Raw genomic sequence first — 10,750 nt, 5'->3', positions numbered from 1 at the left:
CAGATGAACTAATGTACCCAAAGAGGTTAGCATCGTGCTCGGCACAGAGCAAGCCCTCAGGACACAGAAAATGGTGTCATTATTATGCCACCATCTGAACATTCTCTACCAGTCATTTTGCAACACCCAGCATGACTTGGACATTGAACCCTGGGAGTAGGAATCGTGCTAATCTCTACCTTCCTCTCCTGTGTGTGGGGGGGCCAGCCTACAGCCCCATCGAGAGGGGATAAGTGAGGCCACTTTAAAGGAGACAGTGATGGTGGTGTCCGCTTTGCGCTTTTTCTGAATACAAGCAAAAGAAGGGGGCTCTGTCAGAAGGAGGGCATGTCCTCTCAAACCGGTTTGAGCTGGCACTGTTAACTCACAGGCTGGCAGCTGGCCACTGGGAGATGGAGAATCTGCTTAGTCATTTCTCAACAGCAAGAGCAAGTGGCTTGAAGAAGCAGCCAAATATGCCCCTTGGGAGGCCAGCCAAGTGCCTCCTAAAAAGAGAAAAGGAGGGGCCGTGCAGGACTCCGGGCACCAGGATCAGATCAGGGCCACGAGGCAGAGACAGCTGGCCTCCAGTGTCAGAGACCTCTGCCCTACTCCAGTGCCACCATCCTGGGCTGGGGGAGTTTGGCCAGGGGTCACCCCGGGCCATCAAACCCAAATGCCCAGCTCTACCTGCTTTGCTGAAGAATGTTGGCCACTGGCAGCTGTGGTCTCTGCAGAGGTCTCATGGTCAGTTTCTCTTCATTCACCTGTTCATTTGGTTGACTCTTACTGAAAGCTGATTATATTTGCCAAGCGGAACATAGTTGTGCCAAAGACAGAAAAAGTCTCTGCACTTATGGAGTCAACATTGTAGTGGAGAGAGACAGAAAATACACAAGTAAGCGAGTAAGAAAATAATTTCAGGGAGGGTAAAGTACTATAAGGAGAAATGATAGGGAGCTAGAAAATGTTGGAGAAGGTGGACACTCGGGCCCCCTCAAAGAGGAGACTTTTGAGCTAAGACCTCCTTGGAGCCCGGGAAGGAGCCAGAGAAAGTTTGGAAGCAGAGTGCCCCAAGCAGAAGTGAGCCTTGTCCATGGCCTTAGGACAAACATGAGCCCAGGGTTTTGAAGAAGGGCCAAAATGGGGGCAGCCGAGTTAGGAAGTAGATAGGAGGGCAAGAGAAGGGTAGAGATGAGGTCAGAAATATCAGCAGGCCAAGGCAAAGAGTTTGATTTTTTTTTCCCCCAAAGGTGATGAGCGGTCATTGGAAGATTTCCTGTGAAAGGGAGAAAAACAAACTGTCCTGACTATTGTGTGAAAACCAGATGGAAGAGAGCAGGAGTGGAAACAAGGAGCGTGGTTGGACCAGTACAAGGGAGAAGCCATGGTGGCTCACTAAAGCACAGGCAGGTGGTGTGAGATCCGGAGTGGATTTTGAAGGTAGAGTGATAGGATCTCCTGGCCAGTGGGATGAGGGCTGTGACTGAAGGTAAGGGGTCAAGGACTCTCCCGGAACAGCTGCCATTTTACTGACTCATTCTCTACTGTTATCATTCTTGTTATTTTTTCTCAAAATGTGCATGGTGTTGCTATCCCTGACTCTTAAGACCATCGTGTCCAGGAATTAGGTTAAGTGCTTTGGTTGGCATTTAAATGCAAAGAAACTGAAGCAGAAGGGTCAAGTAAGGGGCGCCTGGGTGGCACAGCGGTTAAGCGTCTGCCTTCGGCTCAGGGCGTGATCCCGGCGTTATGGGATCGAGCCCCACGTCAGGCTCTTCTGCTGTGAGCCTGCTTCTTCCTCTCCCACTCCCCCTGCTTGTGTTCCCTCTCTCGCTGGCTGTCTCTATCTCTGTCGAATAAATAAATAAAATCTTAAAAAAAAAAAAAAAGAAGGGTCAAGTAAATTCTATTCAGGTGAAGATACCCCCAAAACTGGAACCTGGGGTGTCTCGAGTCTTACTCGGAGCTCTTCTCTGTGGGCCAGGAAATCTTTGTAAGCCCAGGCTCGGCCGTTCTTCATCAGACTGTTCCAAGTTCTTTATAAACAGGAGGAGAATTGGCGTCACTCCCACCTTACTCTTTTCCACTCCACACAAACCTTTCTCTTTTTAGCTGTCCTGTCTGTTATACAGACTGGTTCCTACTGACCACATCCATTTCCTCTTTTTCCTGGGCACACAGCTTAATTACCTTTCCCAGTTTTCCTTGTAGTTAAGCATTTCCATGTGACTGATTTCTAGTCAATAGAATGTGAGCAGAATTAATGCACACCTTCCAAGTCCAGCCCATAAAAATATCCCAAGCCCAGTTGTCCATGCTTTTCCCCCTTCTATCAGCTTGGTGTAGGTGAGCATGGCTGCCTTGGAACATGTATTCAAGATGGCAGAACCTCAAGATGGAAAGATCTAGATCCCTGATCACTACATGGGGGAAAGTGGCCTACCAATCAGGAAAACACATTTTCTACTTTTTATGAACAACATACCTCCACCATGTATGAGCCATTATACATTTTGGGATTTCTTTGCTACAGCAGCTAGTATATTGAATTACTCAGCCACCAAAAAGAACGATTTCTCAACATTTGCTGCAACATGGATGGCACTGGAGGAGATAATGCTAAGTGAAATAAGTCAAGCAGAGAAAAGACAATTATCATATGGTTTCTCTCATCTATGGAACATAAGAACTAGGAAGATGGGGGCACCTGGGTGGCTCAGTTGTTAAGCGTCTGCCTTCGGCTCAGGGCGTGATCCTGGTGTTCTNGGGAATGAAGCATGAGAGACTGTGGATTCTGAGAAACAACTGAGGGCTTCAGAGGGGACGGGGGTGGGGTGGGGGAATGGGATAGACTGGTTATGGGTAGTAAGGAGGGCACATATTGCATGGTGCACTGGGTGTTATATGCAGCTAATGAATCATCGAACTTTACATAAAAAACCAGGGATGTACTATGTGGTGACTAACATAATATAATAAAAAATATATTATTATAAAAAAAAGAGAGAGAAAGAGACAACTTGCTCTGACCCAGGAAAGCGCTTTCCAACACTTAGACTCTTAGCATGAGACTAATGGTCGAAGGAAGAAGCTCGAGACCATGGACCATGCCCTTCTTAATCCAAATGAGATCCAGAGAAGGACAAATCTGACATTCTCTGAGGTCATGGAGACCAAAGGTCTCTGCGGGACTAGAGCATTCATTTCCTGGCTCCTTTTCAGGACACGATGTTGCCACTCTACTGACAGATGTCAAGTACAGTGTCCAAGACAGGCTGTAGAACAGGACCCAGACAAAGCTGTCAGAAATGTCTTCTGCACTTGTAACCTGAATCTCCCTATTAGCAGTTTATGTCCCCTGTTTATGTTCTGTCCTCAGGGAAGTTGATGAGTGTCTGATCACCTGCCTTCCTGTAGGAAACTTCTTGACACTGGAGGGTGAGCTTTGGATTACCGTTCAGTCTCCACTTTTCTAGCACAGCTATAGTCCCCCAAACATGTCCTCCTCTCTAAATAAAAACAATCGTGACCACAACAGCCATACCCTTGGCTCAGGTGGCTGAAATGCCGGTCTAGCCTGAACCAGCCCCATCATGCGGTTGTTTCTTCCATCACTCAGTGGGGCCTGCACTTGTCACTCACAGGAAGTGCTCTGGCAGAAGGAACAGAGGAGGGTTTGGGTTGAGTCAGTCTGCCCCCCCTCCACATTCCCTGAAGCCCTCAGAGCCCTAAGCTATAGACGATAGCTTTGGCCCTATTTCAAGCAGGGAGAGTACAAATATCTACTTTTAAGGACTACCCCAGTGGTCTTGAACCTTCTCTGATCCACATTCCTATTAATAAAATACTTTGATCATAAATCCCTAATATACACAAATAATATCTATTTAAATATTTATAAGGATATGTATGTGCTATGTGAGTTCACTATGCATATACCACAGCATTGACAAAAATAGGAATTTTAAAAGGACAAGATAACAAAACAATATGAACAAAAGTGCCAAGAGTTTCTCCCCTGATCCTAGTGGGCCCATCTGGACAGGCCCCTCTTTGGAGAACACTTGGTCCATCAAAATCTTTGAACTGAAGTCACAAACTAGCAGCCTACAGGCCAAATGTAGCCCACAGATGTGTTTTGTTTGGCCTGGACAATGTTTTCTAAATTTTCTATTAGTTCCCAACACTTAAAAATTGGACAAGTTCACATAAAAAGCCAGAGATTTTTATCCATTTATTCACTGCTTTAGCCCCAGCACCTGATGCATAGTGGGCACTCAAACAGCTGATTGAATTTCCAGCTTCTCTCAAAACAGTTAGCCTGGCCTTTCTTCCTGGTAATACTCACCTGGAGCTGAGCAGTGATTACCACCCGCACCCAGCCCCATTAGCAGGGCATGGACTGGCCAGTCCTGAACCACAGTCCCCACCCCTCCCTATTGTCCCATATCTAACCACCATCACTCATGCCTGTTACCTGCCTGGCCCCCAGGACTATCTGAGCACTTGCTTCTACTTTAAGAGTTTCTGGTTATGTGATGGCCTCAGTCACCCTTCTTGTAGCCTAAACAAAACCAATCATTTATCTGGAGTCCAAAGACATAGGTTTGAGCCTGATTCTGCCAGTTACCATCCTCAGGAAATTTGCTTTCTGAGCCACAATCTCCTAATCTGGAAATGGGAATAACAACACCTTTCTCACAGGGTGTTTGAGAAGAAAGGAAAGAAAGAAAGAAAAGAAAGAAAGAGAGAAAGAGAAAGAGAGAGAGAAAGAGAGAGAGAAAGAGAGAGAGAAAGAGAGAGAGAAAGAAAGAGAGAGAAAGAGAGAGAGAAAGAGAGAGAGAAAGAAAGAGGGAAAGAAAGAAAGGAAGAAAAAGAAAGAAAGAAAGAAAGAAAGAAAGAAAAGAAAAGATAATATCTGTGAGCTATTTTATAAATTATAAAGTGTAATGGAAATTAGAAAACATGGTTATTACAGCTATAGTCATCCTCCAAAAGGACTCGTTGAGGTAATGGGGATAGAGACACATAGTATTATTGCCCAGAGCTGACCACACACCCCTACGTTAATCATGCCCTTCTCTGCCACCCCCCACACACACTCAGAACTACCCAGAACTACTCAGAACTACTTTGGATCTGGGCAATCTAGAAACAGGCCGAAGAGTAAGGAAGAAGCTACCACCCTAAAGCTTGGCTTGGGGTTAATTTCTCCTGATAACATTGATTCCTTTATAGCCCACTTTCTTATGTCCCAGTCACGTAATGCTTGTGACTTAATTCACCATCCGACCTAAGTCTCAGTGCCCCTCGCCCAGAGACCAACTGGTGTGCCCTTCTTCACACACCTAATCTTGAGGGCAGGTCCCTACAACCTCCTGCTCCATCTCCTGGAGTCGACCTGTCACGGATCCTAATCTTGTTATTCACCCCTTGGAAATACGCCTAAGAGAGTGCTCCCCTTCCACCTTTTCATCAGCAGGGAGACTATTTCTGCTACATATAAGACTAGCTTCCCAGCAATGACCCCCTACACACACACACACACGCGCGCACACACACACACACACGCACACTTCTCCCTTCTGGCTTTCCCATAAGTATTGGCCAACTACAGGCTGAAATTTACAAAGTTACCAATACGCAACCATTTCTGACCTAGGAAAAGGGGGCAATTGTACACAATTCAACTTAATACATGCAATGCAGAGGCCCAGCGTTGGGGGGTTTCTGTGATCTCTGAATCTTGCTATTTTTAAGCCAAAGCGAGTTGTCCTTGTTCATTTCTATGACAATGGCACTGAAAAAGCCTGAGAAAAATGCATCAGCCTCTCAGATGTGGGAGGGGCTTCCTGCCTCACAGATCTTAGGTACAGTTGCCAGACAATCCCATGAACTAGAAACCCTGGGGAAAATATATATTCTAGATGCAACAGATTCTTGCCTCTTCTCTCTCTCTCCTACTCCCTGGGGGAGATGAATGATACCCTATGCATGCTGGCTTGGGGCTGGCACACTGAAAGCCTGTCTAAGAAAGAAGGGTGTCACCTCAGGGCCTTCCAAGGCCCACCACCTCGGACGTTCCACATTTCCCCTGCCCTTGTTCTTTCAGCCCTTTATGAAAGCGGTTCCTGAATCCCTGTCTCTGGCTTCTTTTGTTCTGTCCCTCAGCAGGCACTCTCCCGGCCACCTGTCCCCTCCTCTGAAACCCTCCCTCTCCCTTAACATGACTCACTCTTCAGCCCAACAGAAGAGAGAGGAGACCCCAGGAATGCTGGGAGAAGTTCCCCAACTGCCCCCGCCACTGACACCTGACACGTTAGCAGAAATCCTATCGCACTAAATACTGTTTTCTCTCTCTTGTGGGCTCCCTTTTTAAAAGGCAAACTCACCACATATTAAGCATTTCTGAAACTACTCCTCAGAATGCTGATGTTCCAACAGATATCCTTGGGTGTTCATTAAAAAGGGGGGTTCTTTGGTCCAATAAGTCTGGGAATCGCTCTGGGCCCTAGCTAGCCCGCTGTAGGAATTTCATAATACAACATCACGTGAGAGACTTAGAGACCTCACAGCAAGGGACCCTATTTAACTTTGTTTAGTCTGGTGTATCCTACATATATTCAGCCAAGGACCCTTTTATTGTCACTTCCCGGACTTTATGTCCCACAAAAAAACACTTTGTGAAAGCCTGCTCTAACCCTTGAGGGTGAATGGATGGGTTTAACACCCCACCTTTCCCCTGGGTGTTTAAAAAGCACAGGGCTGGGGAGGACACCGGATCTCTTATCAGCCCCACACCCCTGCAATGGAACACCACTCACGCGGGTTTGCAAATGGCTTTCCTCCTCCGCCCCGGACACACACAGCATCAGCAAAGAGTAGAGAATCCCCAAATGCCTGCTCTAGCCTCTCACCCTTCATCAGTCTGGGCCCCGAGAAGCCCAACCCGAGCCAGCCACAGACACAGGGAAGACAAAGGAATCCAAAGGACTCCACCCAAAAGGGAGGAGATAGGAAGTCCAAGTATGATACATTCTCTTTCGTCCCACTGCCCAGTTTTGATTACGCACGCCCTGGTCTCCAAATGTATGCGTCAGGGCTTGAACCCAGTCCCACCCAGGTGGGAGCTCCTGGAGCACCCCGCAGAAACCACGGACTTGGATGTGGTGCCTCCTTCGTCAAATTCCTGGTGATTCATCCAGATCCCCTGCTTTAGCATTTTAATTCTTTCTACTTCTCATTACTCTGGTCCATCTGTGTAGTTTATCTCTCCACTTAGAATGTAAACTCCAGGAGGCTTGAGGCCACACCTCCTCCTTCCTCTGTCCCCACAGCATCCAGTTCTCGGTAACAGGTGCAGGGGAAGTACTTCGTAAATAATACTAAATTGTATCCGCAGCATCTCTTCTGCCCCTTAGCCACCCCAGGAAGGAAGGGAGGTAAAATAGGAAAGCTCTTTTTACCCACCTCTTCACAGACTCACAGACTCAACAGATGCTCTCCATTTCTGAGTAAACCAGAAAAGCCCACGGCACCCTGATAGCTCACAGCCCCTGGGCCATGCTCTCATGCCCTCATGCACTTCTGTTCTCAGGAATGGAGTTATTTTCTTATCAAGAAGAGTCCATGGTGTTCCCAAATTTGTCCATGCCAGTTGCACGTGTCCCTATTGTGATGGATTTTAAGCAAAGCTCCTGGGACAGATGCTTGTCCCCAACGAGACTAGATATTCTCCACCTGCTCTTTCCAGTCCATTCCCCACACTCTTCCGACCAACTCTGTGCCCCAGCAGGCTGACTGTGGGCCGGATCAATCAGGCCTCCTTGTCCTCTGGTTTCTGGTTGGATTCGGTCAATGGAAGCTCTCAGTGACAGACAGAAGGTGGGAAGAAAGCAAGGTCAGGCTATTTGTCCCCCTGATGCCCTCCCTGCCCGTCTTGACCTTGATAGTGGCTCAATGCCTCTCCCAAAACCACAGCACCTGCCGGCATCTATCTCCTGTAGCTACCTGACAACACCCCGCTGGGGATGGGAGCTGCCCCCACTGTTTCTGTCCCTGCGTACTCCCCCACCCCTCCTTGGTTTCCCTTAACCCTGTGTGCACTGCATCGTTCCTCTGCTGAGCTCTGCAACCCTTCCTTCGGAGCATACCGTCTCTTTTCCTGTGCCCAGGACCCTGATGACGGCCCTGCCAACAACCGTCCATCCCTCTCTCCTCTTCTCATGGAGCTCCGTTGTGTTCGAATTCCAGGATTCGAAGGGCTTCACAGCACATCTCCCTTATGCTTGGGGGGAGGCAGAAGACAAGACGTAAGTAAATAACATAAACTCTCCCAGCTCCAAAGTAGCGAACCTGGAAACGTGTCCTAGGTCGGGGTTGCCTAGAGAAAGCAGAGCCCCAGACGGACTTCCATGCAAGTAGTTTATTCAGGAGCGTGGTCCCAGGATCAGGAGTAAGGGACAGGGAGGTCGAAGCAGGGAAGACAGAGGAGCCAAAGAGAGGCTGTGGTATCCAACTGGACCTTGTTAAGGGAGCTGCTGCTCGCTCCTGTATCCAGTTGAAAACCTTATGAATCGTATCACAGGAGAGGGGAGAAGAATTTATCCACCAGCTCCCAGTCCCCTCCGAGCGAGGGTTGCCCCCAGTGCCAGGGCGTTAATTGCTCTGCCCTGCAGGCTGCATGAACGGGAGTGCCGAGTAGATTCCCATGTGTGTCCTGTATTGTGCCATCAGAAAACTTGGGGTCTGCGAGACGCACACGACGGGGACACGAGGTGAGGCACTGACAGATGACATCTCTGTGAAGTGGGTTCCAGTGTCTGTGGGACAGGTCACTGAGCAGAGGATAAAAAGTAGAGTTCGAAAAGTGGCTGATACAGTCCACCGTTCCCAACTCAGCTCCGCCCATGTCCTCTCTCCCCTCAGTCTGACCTAACACAGAATCTCCTTCGGGGTGGTGGCCAGCCCCCGTCTCCCCGAAGACTTCATGAAGAAGGGTTAGCGAAATCAGCTGGGATGCCTACTGCCACTGCAGTAATAATGGCTTCAGGAAGCCATTATTAACACTCCTCATCCCCTTCCCCCATCACCCTTGCTAGATCCCCTCCCTCTCAGTCGGCACTTGGATTGGTCTGGGTTGCTTTCCTGGTGGGACATCATGGGCCCCTCAGAGAAGGGTCTGCACCTTGTGTTGCCTTGCCTTTGTTAGGCCACGGATGCTGAAATTGCTCATTCACTCACAGCAAGAGGACATGCCCAATGAATCCCATGAATTTCAGATATACTCTCCCCGTCCTTCATTGTAGAGAAACCACCATAGCTCCTCCTATCAGTCAAGGTCTATGACTCCCACCAGTATAGTGACTCTTTTCTTTGCCTGGTAGTCTACTGGCATGAGGACCCCAAGCAAAGTAGCAATGGTGGTAAGCGAATGGGGCCCAAGGTTTACCTTAGAGGGGGTTTTGGTATGCTCCAAACCACTGAACCTCTAAAAACGGCCTCGATGTGGTGGATCTTTGAGTATTTGTCCAGCTTAACTTCCCATTTTCTGGTATGTGTGTGTTTTAGGAAGGCCACTTCCTGCTAATGGGTCCAATTTTATCATGGATTTTATCATTATCACATGCAGAGGGAAGGAGAGATTGTTCTGGTCACGGGGAAAGCATTTAATCCATATAGACTTTCTTCCTTCTCTCAAGTCATTTATTTTTGTTTTCCTCACTGCAGGTATTTCTTAAAGGTTATGGGTACCCATCCCAAAATTTGGTGGACTTCATTGGGCCCACATCTTCCTTCTCAGGAGGCCTATCTTTATGAACCACAGGACCGTGAGCTCCCTGGAGCATAGGTCAGTCATATTAATTATTATGAATTCTTCCAACCTACGCAGTTCCTGGCACAAAAATCCATGGAGCTGGACTGAATTATTTGAGTTGGGGTGACCCATGGAGGCTCCAAGCAATTCCCAGGGGACACTGGCTTCCTTTGTCCAAATTCTCTGCCCCTCGTGCAGAAAAATGAAGCATAAGGGTTTCCACTGAGATTTTTCACTGGGTCTCTCTTCCCTAGGGGCTGCCCTTCTTGGGATGTCTTTAATCCTGTAGAGTTCCCTGGACATTATCTGTGCAAATCAGAGCCCAGAGGAGCAGAACCGGTGGAGAGAGCCATGCTCCTGGAGGCAGAGGCTCGCCACAGAGACGTATGGAAATATTTTACACACTCTCACGGCACACTTTCATCTGTTCCCGCCCCCCCCCCCCGCCATGGTACTTTTACCATGCACCTGCTGTGTGTTAAGCACTGTGCTTTTGTATAGATTAGTTCACCTCAGGGGGAGCAGAAATTCCAGATTATTCCTGGGCTGGTAGGGTTGGAGGACGGTCTTGGGTAGTAAGTCCCTGGCCTATTTCCAAATCTGTAAATGGAGCAGGTATGCTCCATGATCTCTCAGGAGTTTTCCAGTCCAAATTTGCTAACATTCTGTGTAGCTCTGCGATCTAGTTTCTCCTTCCAGCAGACACCCCAGTAGAGCTCCTAAGCCTCTCTCAACCTGAGCTTCTCTCTTAGAGTTGAGACAGCCGAGGGCTTGAGTACAGGGACTTAGTGTTTGAAGTGATCCCAGGAAACAGGCGTGGGGTGAAGGGAGGCAGGAAGGGAGGGAAGAAAGATGGAAGGAAGGAAAAGAAGGAAGGAAGGAGGGAGGAGAGGAAGGAAGGAAGGCAGGCAGGCTAACACGAGGGTGCATTATGGAGCTGTTCATCCTTGT

Source organism: Ailuropoda melanoleuca, chromosome 2 (genome assembly GCF_002007445.2).
Source record: "Ailuropoda melanoleuca isolate Jingjing chromosome 2, ASM200744v2, whole genome shotgun sequence".
Classification (NCBI taxonomy): Eukaryota; Metazoa; Chordata; class Mammalia; order Carnivora; family Ursidae; genus Ailuropoda; species Ailuropoda melanoleuca.
The sequence above is the reverse complement of the archived record's forward strand: the minus strand, read 5'-3'. Positions refer to the sequence as shown.